The following is a 17,714-nucleotide window of genomic DNA, read 5'->3' as shown; positions in this document are numbered from 1 at the left end:
TTAGACTGGGGAGGGGCCCCAGTCTTGATTGCATGCCCGGAGCTGTGACGCATTGTGCTGTCTCACACTCCAGAATAACAGAGACGCTGTGAAAATCAAAGAGGGGTGGGTGGAGGGGTTGTAACCCTTTAGATAACATCTCCTTAACTAAGAAAATATAATTATACAGTAAAAAGGTGGTAAGTGCGAGTAGTTACTGGTAATTTCTCTTTGGAGCATGGATAATTAGTCATTTACTGACCTCTCGTGGAATGGTATAAAATATCTTACGAGTGTTTGAGTTTCTTTGTCAGAGAAACACTTCAAGTGAAGTGCATTCATAATTGCTACATTAGAGTATTACAGATGGCCCTGGAAGACATTCCTGACTACTTAACACAGTGGAGGGACAATGTTAGAGGTCCCATATGGTGTAAAACAGGACTCCCCTTGCCTCTGTGATGATAAAGGAGTTGGATGGTCTATCTAAACATGGTGAAAGTATCAAAACGCACGGTCGCCAACTAAATCCACACAATCCATATTAGAAAAGCGAGCCTCTAAACGAGCCGTTTGGACTTTGTGGCGTCACAAAGTTTCGCTCATTAGCATTTTTGTAAGAAATAATAGACTAACAAAGTGTTTTTTTCAAAGCGGTTGAGCGGTTGTCATTGTTTATTACCGGAGAGTTTTCCCTACCTGTAGCTGCCGGGCCACGGCGTCTCACGTTTCACTCTTGAAACGGTTAGCCAATCAGAACAGAGGGTTGTTAATATTAATGAGCCTTAAAGACACGGTGACAGAAACAGCCTGTTCTTGGTAAGGCTCAGAGAGATGCTGGAAAATGAACGTGGAGAAATGGATTGAGAGTGTTTTTGGTACATGACACCACACACACAGCTTTGAATGGACCTTAAGACAGAAAATAATGATGAAATAATGTGGGACCTTTAACATCGAAAATTTGTGAAATATTCGGTGCGTTTGTGTTTGAGAGGGCAAAGGCTTTGCCCAGCAAACAGAGTTGGGACTGCCTTGGGTCAAATCTGGCTAGCTATCTCCCATTTGTCCTGTATTTGCTTCATTCAGTCGCGGCCATATTTGATTGACGTCATACTGGGTAACTGCAAGACAGTGAGGCAGATGGAAACAGAGGCAAACTCAACTGGTCTTTGGATAAAAAATAAAATCAAAATGATCCTTGGATGTGGTAGAGATAAGTAGAGCTGCAGAAGGTCCGAATCAAAGACTGCAGCAACAGGAGCTGAAGGAACATCCACGATGTTGATCCATAATGTTAGCTAATGTTAGCAGTCAGCTACTTCATGTTGTTAATGTTAATTTATCTCCAAACCAACTAGATTGAATGGTGTAAGTTGGAGCCAACAACTAGCAACTCGCCTAATGCTAGCATTAGTGTTAGCTAGCAGACACAGCTAGCATAACTAATTTAACTGTCAAAGAGGCAGCAGTAATATGAAGCATAATTTTAGGTCATACTGAAGATCAAGATTGTGCAAATGCTGACAATGACTTGGAATTCAAACTACGTAGTTTGGAAATAAATGTAATGTTAACAACATGAGGTGGCTGAATGCTAACATTTGATAACATTATAACATTATCAACATTGTGGATGTTCAATCAGTTCTGTTTGATTTGGACCTTCTTGGGCTATTTGGCCTCCTGCTCTGCTTGTCTCTTGATTGTATTGAAGGATCCTTTGGTGTTTGTTTTGTTTTATTATTTGATTAATCAATCAATTGATTGATTGATTTCCAAACATCTGATGAGTTTGCCTCTGTTTCCATCTGCTTTGCTGTATTCTAAATAAAATAAATTCTAGGTAGTGTTTCCCTCTCTGAGTAGCCTACGATTTACATGAATTATGGCCATACACCAATTATGACCGTATACCATATCCATACTATAGATTTTCCTGCATATGCTCACCTCTATCACAAACACAGCATACAACATGACTTCCCCTGCAGACTTTTTGGGATCTGATAAAAGTCCTAACGCATTATTAAAGCAGCAATGCCACACCAACAAGCATAACTGTTGACTCTACCAACCACCAATATTTAGTTTTAATATAAGTTTTTTTTTCCATCTCATCCTCAGGCACTGGCTATTAAAATATATTTTAACATACTGTTTAGTTTGGGATTGAACCCACAGCCTCAGTGTCCATGGAGAGCTGCTGATCCCATTGAGCTGCTAATCTGATTGTGTTGAACTTTATGTTTCAGTATGTTCTGCATTGTCATAAAGCGATCAGATATATCTAGATGCAAATAGAATCATTTTGAATTACACTGAGTACTTGAACAGCACAACCTCAGCAAATACAGCTAGTATCTGATCCCAGTGAGCTGCTTTCATTAAATAGCTATTACATCTCTTATTCTGTACCGTGGCATCCGCGGCTAGCTATTATGAAATGGAAAGCCAAGTGCTATTAAGAACACTTGAACCAATGACCTTAACATTATCCTACCAAAGCACTGGGTCACATCTTTATATCGTTGTTGTCTGGTGAAAACCTTGTATCTCCAAAATGTCAGCTGAAAAACTGTCTTGTTTTTTTTGCTTGATCACCATGCATTTTTGACTTTATCCAGTGGGGTTTCAAGGGGTTTCATCAGCCCAAGGGTTGTAGAAGTTTCTCATCCTGTAGATGAGCATGTAATCCTAACATGGAAATCACCAAAATTGTTACGAGGTTTTCACCCAGCCAGACAGTGACAGTATATACATCAGATGTAGGCTTCATTTCTCATCTGCAGCTACGACACCGACTATACTGGCTGGGAACGAACGAAGAGTATGCAGATCAATGCGTTTGAATTGGGCTCATCATCGTTTGAGAGAGGCTTTCGATTTGTCAACACGGTGCTTTATGTCTTATGGCTGCGGTCGGCAAGATTTTGATGTAAAAATACATCAATCTTAGCCTAAACCACAAGAGCAAGAGCATCTAGATTCACCCTGTTTGTCCAAATGAAATTCTGCTGTTGGTGTGGCCACTGGTGGGAAATCTTCTCCATACAGAAAGTGACAATCCAAACTGAAGAGTGACAATCCAAACTGAAGAGTGAAATCCACATCTGTCTCCTAAACCAGTAGTTCTCTGCCTTTTTGGCTCGTGACCCCTTAAAACGAAGCCATGCCTCCTTGTGACCCCCCATCACAGCCTGCATATGCATAGTGTTTCATTTGATTATCAGAGGAAGCAGAGAGGCTGAAAAACGATTCTGTATTTCACAATAAAAGCCAAAATTATATTAAGAAAATCAGAAAAATAGAGATGATAATCAATTTGTATAGTAATAATATGTTTGTTTTCATGTGTCATAAATCATCTCTCAACCCCCCCAAAATTATCATGTGACCCTCTGTGGGGTCCCGACCCCCAGGTTGAGAACCAGTGTCCTAAACAGCAGTGAGCAGAGAAAGCTGGACTCACCAACATTAGATCTTTTGCCTCTCTCGTTCCTTTGGCAGTGGTTCTCAACGTGGGGTCTGGGGACCACCAGGGGTCCTTGAGGGTGTTCCATGGGGTCCCCAGTAAATTGAATTGTTAAACTTCACCATTATTTCATTTATAAGATGTTAACACAAGTAGAGAATGTAGAAGAATGACTGTTTTGATCATAGTTTCACTGTTATCTCTCTACCTATAATACAGAGTCATGGAATTCTAGACAAAATCATATGTAACAATAAAAATATTCTGAGATTTGGGTCAGAGAGACAAAATCTCATCAAACGGGGGTCCGTGGCTCTAATGTGGACTAAATTAGGGGTCCTCGATATGAAAAAGGTTGAGAATCACTGCCCTATGGGATTAATAACATTTAATCTAATTTGACCTACAATCAAAGACTCCACACAAAGAGTTGTCTTGTCGCATGAACCTTCCTGACCAATGCCTGGCAGTTTTATCACATTTAGCCCTTAATTTCATGTGATTTTCATAGAATGTGCTTTAATTTCAGGCTCTTTACCCCTAAACGGTCAGGCGCCAGTTTTCTCATAGTATTAAACCACAACAACAACCTTTTGGTCTTTGGTTTACAATGAAGCCGGAAGCAACTCGGTGTTAAGCGGGCCTCCATTCCCCCCCCCCAGTCTCTAGCCGTCCTCCAGAGCTGCACTCGTATTGACCTCCCTCCCCGTGCTCTGGGCTGACACTTCATCAAGGGGCCTTCTGACAGAACAGGAGTGACGAGGACCATCCTCCTCCCCCCCCCCCCCCCCCCCGTCCGCCTCTTCCTCTCTCCGTCCTTCCCCCCCCCCCCCCTTGATGTGCCTTTGTTTGGTGCCTAATGACAGCTGTGATGGAACCGTCATGCTCTGTGATCACACCGGCCCGCAGCCAAGGCTTCTGCTGCTCTTCTGCAGCCGCCGCTCCGCTCCCCACTCCCAGCCTCTCTGAGCTTTTGCGCGGGGTCAAACAAAGCCATCGCGTTCTCACCTTATCGCCCCCCCCAAATCTAAGGTGGCACCGCATCGAATCTCATTCCGGCGAGAGGAGGAGGGGGGGGCGGTTTGTTTTGTAAATATGCATTTATGTGTATATGTTTATGTAGATGCCACCATAAGCTACAGACGGTGGGGGGAGACCCAGCGGCTAAAAATATCATTTTCCCTGGCCCAGGAATTGTCTTGGAGGGTTCATTGGAAACTTGTGCAGCTGGGTGCGTTTCCTGCTGTTCGCCTGAACACATACCCTCATTCGGAGACGGTGAGCAGCTCTGCCTATTAAAATGTAAATTCCCTCTCGGTTGCGGCAGGCAGGCGGCGGGGCGGCAGGCGGGCGGGCGGGCGGCGGCGGCGGCAGCAGTGGCAAGCCCGGTCTGGGATGCAGTGGGGGGAAGGAAGGGGGGGGGGGGGGGCTGTGGGAGTGAGAGGTGTGCGCGCTATAGGCAGGATCTGTATTTGAGCACTGCCTCCCAGATAGGCAGCGTGCGGCTGTATAATCTGGTCCACTGGCTGGGCCCCCGTCTGCTGATTTCAAAGCCCAGACAGAAAACAAAAGGTGACTGGGCCATTCCGTTGCTTGGGAATGGCCTGCCTGGAGGAGTTCAGGCTGCGTCACGTCCCCCAAAAACTCACTGTAATAGACTGTTTTTTAATGACTCCATGGAGTCGCTTTGCCCACAGTTCACGTCTGCCTTTATTAAATCGCATTTGTTTCTGTTTCTTCTTTCACAGTGCGCGTTCTGTTCGAATGATTTGCTTGAAAATGCATGCTATTTATTGTTAAACCATTACGCGAAGATCATCATTTAGTCACGCATGGCCACCGATTGATTTGGATTTTGAAGATAGCTTACAGACGTTACCCACTGTAGTTCATTGTGTAATGATGGTGATTACCACCGGCCAATACACTGACAAAATGAATGCGTGGCCTGTTTTAAGCAGTCAACAAGCCACTAAAATTAGATCTTAAAGTCTAAGGCGGTGGTTCTCAACGTGGGGTCCGGGGACCACCAGGGGTCCTTGAGGGGGTTCCAGGGGGTCCACAGCAAACTGATGAATTGTTAAACTTCAGCGTTATTTCATTTACAAGACACAATTAGAGAATGTAGAAGAATGACTGTTTTGATCATAGTTTCTCTGTTATCTCTCTACCTACAATACAGACAGTCATGGAATTCTGGACAAAATCATATCTAACAATAAAAATATTCTCAGATTTGGGTTTGAGAGACAAAGTCTTATCAAATGGGGGGGTCTGTGGCCCTAATGTGGACTGAATTAGGGGTCCTTGATATGAAAAGGGTTGAGAATCACAGGTCTAAGAAAATATGCATTGAGTAAATATGCATAACCGTGCTCTCATAGCATGAATTCCCAGCCAGACTACATTTTGCTGTCAGTTTAGAGCAGTTTCAGAGCCTGACCAAATGACCGAAATTCTAAGAATTCATTGTCTCAAGTCTAAACCACCTTTCCCTACCCATTTTTACACTTGGCTGATTTTGACAGGCATCAGCCGAGTTCCCTGCATGCGCCACTAGATGGAGCTGTGATCATACTGTAGGGAAGCTCAGCCGCTGAGCCGGTGCACTGGCTATTCTCACAGCCTCTCATTTCCCTTGTCCCCCCCCCCCCCAACATGTTGAACAGAAGCAAATTTCATATCAGATAATGGTTGGGGTCCTCCAACTATTGGGTCATGCCGAATGATTTTACTGCTTTACTTTTTCCCACACACTGTGTAATGGAAATTAAAACCACTTCCGTATTGGCGATGACACAACACCATACTGAGACATAGAAGCAGGCCTATTGCCTATTGTGGTGGATGTGTCGTGGCGATGTATCTGCCAAATGCCTACGTTATTTGTTAAGCTGTCGTCACACACGGTGCACGCATGCATGAGTGTGTATGTTTGAGCACGTGTAATGGATCTAATGACCGAATCTCTTCTTCCTCTCAACACACACACTTACAAATCCAGCTCGGTTGGACTGCGGTAGTCGCCTAGAGGTGACCACGCAGTCGCAGACGTTGCTGGAGTCGGGGTCTGGACTTAAAATCCGGCACACAGACACACTCTACAGCCTTTCTCACTCTCTGCAGCATCTGTATCTTACCGAATGTGTTCCAGAGACTTCCACTCAGAAGCCCAGAGGACCAGGGCACCGAGTATTGTGTCGGAAGCTTAGGCTTGTAATTCACCGAAAGAGAAAGAGCGTGGTGGAATTCACTTGGCATGTTTCAGACGCTGTCCATTGTATGACAATAAGCAGCATTGATTTAGCAGTTACAGGCTGATTTATGTGCGGCCAAATGACAGTGTGATGTCTGCCGCTCTCTGAGAGAGCCAGTGTATTTTCTCTAGCCTTTGGAGGCTATTGGAAATTTGCCTTTTTTTTGTTAATTACCCAAGCATTTTGTGTCCTTGCATTGTCACAAGCTAGTAATGTCACAAGTGTCGATGTAATCCTAACAGACAAGCAGATTTTTGCATAATTTGTGTCGCAAATATTAGATTTTGTCTGCTAATTTATTCAGAATCCCTTACTAAAAAGTCACATGTGAATTCAAACCATGTTTTGGACATGTTGGCATTCAGATGTGAACTTTTTTTTTTTTTTTTTTACATTGTATTCTGACATCATGTAAGTTTTTTATTTCAGATGTGAAGATTTCAATTCATAGGTGAAGTGCCCCCCCTTCCATCACATATGACTATTTGTTTCACTTGTGAAAATCTAATTTCACATGCAAACAGACAACTTGTGACCTTAGAATTATACGGTTCTATGTGACTTTTTTTTTGTCAAAACTGAGTTGGTCACATAAACCTAAGTAACCTATTCTACCTATTTTTGAGTCTGTCATTTCTAAAGCAGAAGGCCCCATCTCCATTTAACTCAATGGATGCTGAAAATGTTGAAGCTCAGTAACTCAAAACTATGCTGAAGGCAGATGGAACCATATCACTCTAAGCTCACAAATTCCCAGGTGAAAATGACATTTTCACATAGGAAACGGGGAAGTTTCACATTCAAATATGAAAAACCGACATGGGTCCAAAAACCACGTGCTTTGATATCACATGAGGGTTTTCACATGTGACTCTTTTGTAAGGATATGTGTCTTCTGCTGGACTTTTATAAATACTGGCAGTGTTTATTTATTTGTTTGTTTTTGTTATTTATTCCTTGCAGAGATAAATGAACACTGACAGTTTTATTTTTATTTCATATAAGTAAACAAATAATTGTACATAATTAGAAAAAGACAGTGTGAGCGGAAGATGTGACATTGCGATTGCACCCATGCAGTGGCTCCGGGAAACTGTGCTCTGCCTTCAGTATTTGACCATGTATTGAATCACAAGTTTGTTTAAAGTCTCCATAATGGAGTAAGATCTGTGGAGGCAATTGCTTTCTCAATACTGATTAGCTTACACTGTGCTAGGCCTTGAAGCCTTCTGAAACTGCTGCTGGGGGTGCAGGACCTGACGAACGTGTGAGTAAGTCTGCTGTCTGCTGAGGAAGGAGCTGCATTCCTTTCCTTATTGGCCTCTGCTGTTGTCTGTGCTCACTATTCTGCTGCTGATGTGTTGTACATGCCGAGGATATTGACCGAAAAACTAAGGATAAATCTTTAAAAAAAGATTAAAAACTAAACCTAACGGAAAAAAAGAATGGAAAAAGTAAAACGAACAAGTCTGCTTCCAAAAGTAACTGAAATAAAATAAAAATGAAAGAATTTACTTAGGATTTAGGAAGAATGCTGTGGTCATGAATGAGTCCCGATCACCTATCAATACGTTATCAATACTCTGATGCCTACTGTGCACATCCAAAGACTGTCAGTGTGTACACACAGCAGCTACTACCAACACGCTCCTTACTAAAACTCTAAAACTAAACATCTATGAAAACAATAACTAAACTAAAACATGCAAATGCCATTTGAAAAATAACTGAAACTAAACTGAAATGGAAATCAAATTTCAAAATAAAACAAAAATAAAAGCTGATGGAAATTATAAAACTATACTGGTATATGCTATATAATATTGAACAAGCTGACTGTATAAACCTCATAAGGAAAGTACATGCTAAAGTTCCTGAGCTCCTTCACTGTATTGCAGTGATTCTCAACCTTTTTCATATCAAGGACCCCTAATTTAGTCCACATTAGGGCCACGGACCCCCATTTGATGAGATTTTGTCTCAAATCTGAGAATATTTTTATAATTAGATATTATTTTGTCCAGAATTCCATGATTGTCTGTATTGTAGGTCGAGAGATAACAGAGAAACTATGACCAAAATAATCATTCTTCTACATTCTCTAATTGTGTTAAGTTTTTGTAAATGAAATAATGGTGAAGTTTAACAATTCATCAGTTTGCTGGGGACCCCGTGGAACTCCCTCAAGGACCCCTGGTGGTCCCCGGACCCCACGTTGAGAACCACTGCTGTATTGCATATGTAAAATTGTGAAATAGCTACAAGCTAACAAACTGTGAAGTTTATAGTCATCTCCAGCTCCAACTGGTAAATCAATAACAATCAAAATGAAGCTATTTTTGTACAGTATTGTACTTTGTCTAGTCTGCAGTTGTGCATCACTTCTAGTGTTTTGGAGTAAGTACTAGTAAAGTACTTGAGTCCAGTCTCAGTCTCCACACCACTTTTGTGACATCTTGGACTTGTCTTGGTCTTGTGTCTATTTTGACCTGGACTTGTCTTGGTCTTCTTTCTATTTAGACTCAAACTTGTCTTCATCTCATGTTTATTTTGACTCTGATTGTGTTGGACTCGTGTCTATTTTGACCCCAACTTGTCTTGTACTCATGCCTATTTAGACTCAGACTTGTCTTGTGCATCTTGTGCCTATTTAGACTTGATCTTGTCTTCATCTTGTGTCTATTTTGACCCGGACGTGTCTTTACGGTCTCAGTCTTGGCCCCTATTGGATGCGGACTCGACTTTTTCCTGCCTATCTAAAAAAAAAAAAAGGTAATCTATTGACATTTGGTTTAATTTATCCCCAGCACTACAAACAATTGAAATGATTTCACCTGTAGAAACCTGTGTATGTAATGGTCCTCAAAAAATGCATTGATTAGTTGGATGTTGAATGGTGGAGTACAGACTCGTTTTGCTCTGGTCTCAGTCTTGACCTGGTCTCAACTCCAATGGACCTGGTCTTGACTCAACCTGGTCCTGGAATTGACTTTGACTCTACTAAGGTTGTCTTCACTGCAGCCCTGCAGTCAAACCTCTTTACCGTTTCTGTAACTGGACTTTGAAGAATTCCACACCTGTGCCAAGTTGTACCCCAATTCAGTGCACAAAATGGTCTTCTTCCTCCTCAAAGTGAAATGGTTCATTCCCTTTCAGGGAGACTTAAGAGTTCAAAATTGTTCATCTGTCTTTTTCACTGAAAAAGAATTCCAGGTCCAACCAATTGTCAGGCCTGTTGTAATTTAAGAGGCCGCTCCAAATATCTTCTAAGTAATGAGAAGTAATTTTCCTGGCTGTTGTTAGACCCTATCACACAAAGGCTTCCATTCTGTCTGAAATGGTACATTCAACCACAAAGCAAAAGAAAAAAAAAAAAAAAAGTGTAAGTCTGAGTGACTCTAAGGCCTTTTGAACTCCAAGTCAAATATCATTGTGTGAGCTCCTCTCCTGAGTGGTAGTCACCAAATACTGCTGTTAGTACTGATTGAAAATCCATGAGGACCCTCGTGAAAGCAGCACAGTGCCCTTGAAAAACGATACAAAAAATGTCTCTGTCCTTCCTGTCAAAATGTTGTGTCTGAGGTCCACAGCGCCTCGACTCCCAGCTCAATTATTTCACATGGAAGGAAAAAAAAAAAAAAAGATAGGCTAGAAGAAGTTTATAGACAATTTCACTTTATCTGGAAAGAATCTGACCACGGCTGTGACTATAGACTTTTTTAAAAAACCATTAAAGCTGTTTTGGTGCCATCAGTTTTGACCCCCCCTCTTATGGAAAAGAGGTAAAATTGTCTCATGGATTCATTTATTAACCGCCGTTAAGTTGATCATGATCATTTTTCTGGACCCCGCCGGAATGTGATTTAGGAAAAGTCTTTATAGCGCTTTCTAAAAAAGTGGCAACCCTTTGTCTTATCTGCTCTTCCTCCTGACTGATTGCCTGTGTTTCTACATGTTATCTGCCTGTAGCTGACCCCTGATCAGGGTACTCATTACCTCCATGGCTGAATATAAACAAGTTGAAACAGAGGGTTGTTTTTTTTTTTATATATATATATATACAGTACTGTGCAAAAGTCTTAGGCACCCTAGATTTTTTATATAAATTTCTTAGAAGTCTTTGATGTTTATTTGTTTTCTGCATTAGTGTGTCTTTAGACTGCTGTTTATTGTAAATTTTTGATATTCAGAAACTTCATTTCATTCATTTCTTTCGTTTTGAAAGCATCTTCGCTTTATGGATTTTTTGACATATGCCTAAGACTTTTGCACAGTACTGTATATATTTTATATATTTATTTATTTTTCTCCTCCACTTTTTTCTTGGCCATCTACTCCATTGTTAGTATTATCGTATTGGTTTTCATTTATCGCTGTCTTCCCTTTCTAATTTTTTACGTGTATTATTATTTTTTGTAATGTGTGTTGTTGTTGTTGTTTTTGTGCAGGGGTTGGGTGGAGTGGTAGGGTGGGTGGGGTACTAATGTGAAAAATGGTGACCTGTGAACCTGGCATTGTGTCTGTTGTTTGCTTATGCTTTTCACCAATAAAAACTATTCTAAAAAAAAAAAAAAAAAAAAAAAAAAAAAAGTCGTTATGACACTGGAATGTATTCAAATTCTTAAAGCTTACTCAAAATAAAAAAAAATGCATGCACGCTCATTCTGAAACGCTGTGTGCCGTCAAATCCCGGATTCAAAGTTGCCTTTATCATCAAGGAATCTCTCACAATTACACACAAGCCATAAAATACATGTCTGAATTCCTGCTTTATTAGCTCAGCATCCCTGTTTGGCAGATGAACAGTTCAGGTAAATGAGGTTTCACCGTAGCCGTCTTCAATTTATGAGCAATCGGCACTTAAGTTTGTTCAAAATAGGTTCTTAATGGTTGCTCACGGTATTTCAGGGCTTTTACGGAAAATATGATTCAAACAGGGAAAATCAGTTCATTACACTGTTAATGGAGAGACGCGCTGTTTTTTTTTTTTCCCCCGATACCTCGTTCCTAACGAATTGCAAACAAAGTAGATCGTGTCGTGTGGGGAAAGTGAAGGAGTGCCTGAGAATTTGATTGTATTCTGACCTCTGTTTCTGATAGGCATTTTCTACTTCATCTCTCTAACTCGGTTTGAAAGCGGGAAGAAAGACATGGGAGGCAAAGGCAAAGTCCCAATATAAGTTCCAAAATTTAAGTTTAAGTTTTTTAATCCAACAAAATAAACAGCATAAGAAAGTTTAGGTGACATCTGTGGTCGTCCATAGCTGCTACCTGCATTGTTTTGTGAAATCAGGACCTAAATATCTTCCTGATATCACTTCAAAACAGTTTCCAAAGCTGTTTTCATACGAATCTTTACCGCGCCATAAATATGATATTGTGAAAATATTGTGCTCATTTGGGTGGATGTTGAACTCGGCCACCTCCCTGCACATCGCCGTCTGTCAAACGCTTGCTGGGAAGTCTTATCATCCTATATTTAATGCCTTCATGCACATGTTTATTGGGATGTGTGCCGTTAAGAGGGGAACTTTGAATGCCTCTCCCTCTCCGCAGGATTGCTGGGATGAATAATTGAAGGAGATGTAATTATTTCGGTGTGGTAAGATAATTGTCCTGAACAGATTGGCAACGTGCAAAAAAGTTTAGCGCCTTCACATGATGTCCATAAGTGTGTGGACAGCAGCTTGAATTGCAACAAGCCATACAACAGTAAAACAAGATTAGTGACGATAATGGTTATGTGCAAAAAAATGCATTCCACAGAAAACAAAAAACAAAACTGGGTAACACTTTACAATAAGGGTACATTAATTAAGGGTTAGTTAATGCTTAATAAGCATTAATTAACCTTTTCTTAACTAATGTGTCTGCTAATCATTTACTAATGGTGTTCATGTTAACTAAGGTATTAATTTACATTATTTAATAGTCATCTTTATAAACTATCAAATAATGTATAAATTAATACCTTAGTTAACATGAACACAATTAGTAAATTATACATTAGTTAACTGTTAATTAAGGGTTAGTTAATGCTTATTAAGCATGAACTAACCCTTATTAAGCATTAACTAACCCTTATTAAGCATTAACTAACCCTTAACTTAGTGTACCCTTATTGTAAAGTGTTACCCAAAACTGATGCTGAACTGATATTGGCTGATGTAGACCAGTGGTTCTCAACGTGGGGTCCGGGGACCACCAGGGGTCCTTGTGGGTGTTCCAGGGGGTCCCCAGCAAATTGATGAATTGTTAAACTTCATTTACATGAAGTTAACACTATTAGAGAATGTAGAAGAATGACTGTTTTGATCATAGATTCTCTGTTATCTCTCTACCTACGATACAGATAGTCATGGAATTCTGGACAAAATCATATCTAACAATACAAATATTCTCAGGTTTGGGTTTGAGAGACAAAATCTCATCAAATGGGGGTCCGTGGCCCTAATGTGGACTAAATTATGGGTCCTTGATATGAAAAAGGTTGAGAATCACTGATGTAGACTGATGTAGAGCAATGCACGTTTGTGGTTTTGAGATAATAAGACCACAAAAAAAAGCGTGATCTCTGTTCATTATGAAGCAGCTAGGTAGATTACTTTGTAGGTTACCTTGTTTGCCTCACGGTTGGATTTTCAGACAGTAAAACAATCCAGAAAAGTTGAAAATTGTCTTGTTTTGTTTCTACCCTGGCGTGAAATTGAGATGATTTTTCGTGGAATTTCGGGGCACCGTTCCGCAGACCGTGTCCCGGTAAACGGAGAGGTCACGGTGGCTGAAGTGTTTTTGCGCCGAACGCCTGTAAGGTGAAGCGGTGTGCCTGCAGCTCCGTTAGGAAAAAAAAAACAAGCAGCTTAGTCGGCGACCGAGCGTCGGATGGCCGGGAACCGATGTGGAGGGCCGGCTTGTAGCGGATGCGGAATAAGCCTGCCTCCCATTACGGGGGGGAAAAAAAAAAAGGAATGAGCTTGCCTCCTCCCTCTCCCTCGCTGCTGATGCCTGCATGTGAATCTGTCATTAGTCGCCCCCTTCCCTCCCCACCACCACATCTCCAAACCCTCCTCACACTGTGACGCCGCTCCATCTCCCCTTCCATCTTTCTCCATTTCTTCCCCTCCTCCTCCCTCCTCCCTCCTTCCTCCACGAGGCGAGGCCCGCCGCACGCGCGCGCAGGGCGCAGTTAAACACCTCGTGATTTATCGCGCTTTAATTTCGCCGAGGCCCCTCCGTTGTTTTTTTGCGGCTCGCGGCGCGGGTCGGGGGCTGCCCCGCTGACAGTAATTTCCCGCCAGTCGGGGAGGATTCTGGATCATGAGCTAATGGCGTCCTCTTTTTTTTTTCCTCCCCGTCTTTAGCGTGAATGCTAGAGGAGGGAGGTGTGTGTGTGTGTAAGTGTGTGTGCGAGAGAGAGAGAGAGAGAAAAGAGAGCTTGTGTTTGAAATAGGGGAAGAAGACAGGGGAGGAGTAGGAAACAAACAGCAGTTCCTATTTACTCTGCCAATTTCACTTGATGGCGCGCAGTGTATTGAAATGAACTGGGCTGCCCTGTCTAGTGCGGCTGAGAGGGGGCCAGGGCTGGCAGTTGTGGAATAGATGGTAGCAGGCAATTACGGCGGCCGTCGGCTGATTAGAGAGCTGCCGTAGCGGCGCCGGCGGCCCCTTCCTCACCTCGCAGCGGCCTCTTATCCAGATGGGAGTGGACAATTGGGCCAGACATTGTTTGATTGGTTTCAGACATATTTGCTAAATCCTGTTGTGGTGGGCTCCGTTCACCTATCTAACCGGCCCCACGGTGCGCTCATAGGCTGCGATCCGCAAACCGTTTCGTTTTAGTCATCCGGAGCGCTGGTGTTGATTTTCGTCCTTGTTTATTCCTGCCTGTCTATTTCCCTTATTGCTCGGTGCGTCAGTCCTTTCTTTTTCCGGAGTTCGACTGGTTGAGTGCCTTAGTGGAATTCTAGTGTTGTATCTACTAGGGTGAGACTGATATATGAGGCCGATATTGTCCTTTTATTTAAAATCAGATCCGGTCCAGTCAGTGTGGTCCACCTCTGATATGATGCAGTTTGATTGATTCCATATTTATTGTAGAATTCATCAATACTACACTGGTTGTCCATTGCAGTGATTCTCAACCTTTTTCATATCAAGGACCCTAATTTAGTCCACATTAGGGCTACGGACCCCCATTTGATGAGATTTTGTGTCTCAGACCCAAATCTGAGAATATTTTTATTGTTAGATATGATTTTGTCCATCTGTATTGTACCTAGAGAGATAACAGAGAAACTATGATCAAAACAGTCATTCTTCTACGTTCTCTAATTGTGTGAACTTCTTGTAAATTAAATTATGGTGAAGTTTAACAATTCATCAATTTGCTGGGGACCCCTCTAAGGACCCCTGGTGGTCCCCGGACCCCACATTGAGAACCACTGGTCTATTGGAACCTGTTCATAAAAAGCCTGTATGGAGTACCTTGGCTGTGTTGTGGGAGTTTCTTGTGTCTGTGAGTTGTACCTCTTTGCTGACAGTGGCAGCTACTGCAGCTACTCAGAAAATAAAGTGTGCAATGAGTGACTCGCTTTTTTTTTATCAGCACAAAATGAGGTTGAGGCAGTGCTTTTATTACAAAAAAAAGCAGAACATTGTGAACACATCCTTACCCAGTGGCGCATGTTGTCTGTTTCGGCCATTGGATCCAGTGATGGCTGCAACTCAGTGGACTCCAGCTCAGGCAAAGGACAATAGATGATGTCCATCCGGTTCAAGGTGTATGGATCAACACGGATTACACCTCCCAGGTCTTGCCTCGTGAGACCAAAGCCAAGAATTCCAAGTTCTAGTTGAGTCACAAAAATCTTGACTCCAAGTCGTGCCCCACATTGACAATGTTCGAATCCAAGTCCGAGTCACCAAGGTCATGTCTTAAAGTCAAGTCTCAAATCCTCAGTACTCAAGTCCAAGTCAGTAAGTCAGAGTAACCGGTATGAGTTCAAGTAATCCATGCTAGAACAAATTAAAAAGGACCCATACAAATTAACATCTGTCAGATAAAAGATAGTGTATTAGTTAGAATGGGTACTCTAAAGGTGTTTGCAGACTGTGCGATTTTGTTCATCTGAGTGCCGTCCCAGACAAATTTTTCACATCTGGGAAAAATCGTTTGTTGTGAACAATGGTAATGGCAGACTTTATTCGTTCAGTGTGACAAGGTCAAGGACAGCCGATCCACAGAGTCCGAGGCTCCGACAAAGTTCTGGCAGTATCAGAAATGTGGGCCCATAAAAGAGGGATAAAAGACTAGTCCTTGGGCTACTTTTAGGCTTCTCGAGGCACAACATTGCCATCATTACCGCCACTGCTTGCTGTTTCACCAGGTACTGTAGTACCTGAGTCCAGGACTTGAGTACTACAACACTGCTAAGTTGATAATTGGGGAGAATGTTCCTCAAGGAGAACATATCCTTGAGGAGAACGTTCTTCCCAAGTTGTCTTAGAGAACACAAACTTCTCAAGAACACGAGAACAGAGACATTTTTATAGTTTGAGATGGACTGAAGAACAGAGAACATCTTTACACTTTGAGATGGACTGAAGAACAGAGAACATCTTTACAGTTTGAGATGGACTGAAGAACAGAGAACATCTTTACAGTTTGAGATGGACCGAAGAACAGAAAACATCTTTACGATTTGAGATGAAGAACAAACAACATCTTTACAGTTTAAGATGGACCGAAGAACAGAGAACATCTTTACAGTCTGAGATGGACTGAAGAACATCTTTGCAGTTTGAGATGGACTGAAGAACATCTTTGCAGTTAGAAATTAATAGAGAACATCTTTACAGTTTGAGATGTACTGAAGAACAGAACTGTATCTGATCTGGACTGTGGTGCTGTTTATTTGTGCCAGCTACTTTGGATGATACGTCATTATAACTCAATTCATTTCAGGGCTTCCCATTAGTTCTTGTCAGCCAAGTCACCATCAATACATCCTCAATATTTTGTGGTTGGCAATTAAACGTTTCTCACCTAGGAATACTCCCATGGTGACCAGCTCAGACAGAGTTGTACCCTCCAAAGAGACTCGACATTAATTTAGAACAACCACGTCTTGAATTCACCCAGAAGCAAAGAGGCGAAAAAAAACAGTTATCAAGACTCAAATTGAAAGCAAAGCAGTAATGTTCAGCAAAAAGCTGCTATGTTTCTTACTCAACAGGGAGAGATGTCCTGTAAATGGCTGGTTTGAAATCAATATTATTGAGCCAATAGCGTTCATTACTGGGCTGTATGACCTAATTACTTACTTTACGTTCTCTCAAGGAAGCTCGATGGCATCCCTACCCTCCTCCACTCCTTACAGATATAAAACAAATCTTATCTCTCATTTCTCTTATGCCCATATGTGTGTGCGACAAATGCAAATCTTAGTTGAACGTGACCTTTTATCAAGTGGAGGAGTAATGCGGTGTGGTGGAGTTCAGTGAAATGGTGCCTTCCTTGATGGTTAGCGAGTCTGTCCAGTTCCATATCTCTCACCTCGGGGGAGCCGAGCATATGGACGTCTCTGGCGTCCTATTACATCATAAAAAAGCGCTCATTATTAACAGCTTTAGAATAACATTCAAGGGAAAACGACTTTGAAATGGGAAACTTGATGTTTTTTTTTTTTTTTTCTTGCCTCTCCCTGCACCACATATATGATTTAGCTACCTCTCAATAGTAATTCACTTTGATATGGTTTTCCACATAAACAAAGCTATGTGGCTGGAAGCAAGCCGCTGGCCGATGGAGTGTGTCGGCCATAAGAATCCATATCACTACGGCTACAGAGCACTGTCTCTACAGAAATGGAAACAGTGTCATCAGCATTAAGGAAAGGGGAATGCCCATGATGATTGCTCTTGGTGTGTGTATGTGTGTGTGTGTGTCAGAGAGAGAGAGAGAGAGATGGGGGAGGGAATGATTGTCTGTGTTTATTGAACTG

Source organism: Centroberyx affinis, unplaced genomic scaffold (assembly GCF_046629955.1).
Source record: "Centroberyx affinis isolate AG114_WGS23_722 - 3 ecotype Tasmania unplaced genomic scaffold, CSIRO-AGI_Caff_v1 ptg000583l_1, whole genome shotgun sequence".
Taxonomy (NCBI): domain Eukaryota; kingdom Metazoa; phylum Chordata; class Actinopteri; order Beryciformes; family Berycidae; genus Centroberyx; species Centroberyx affinis.
Note: the sequence above shows the minus strand (reverse complement) of the source record.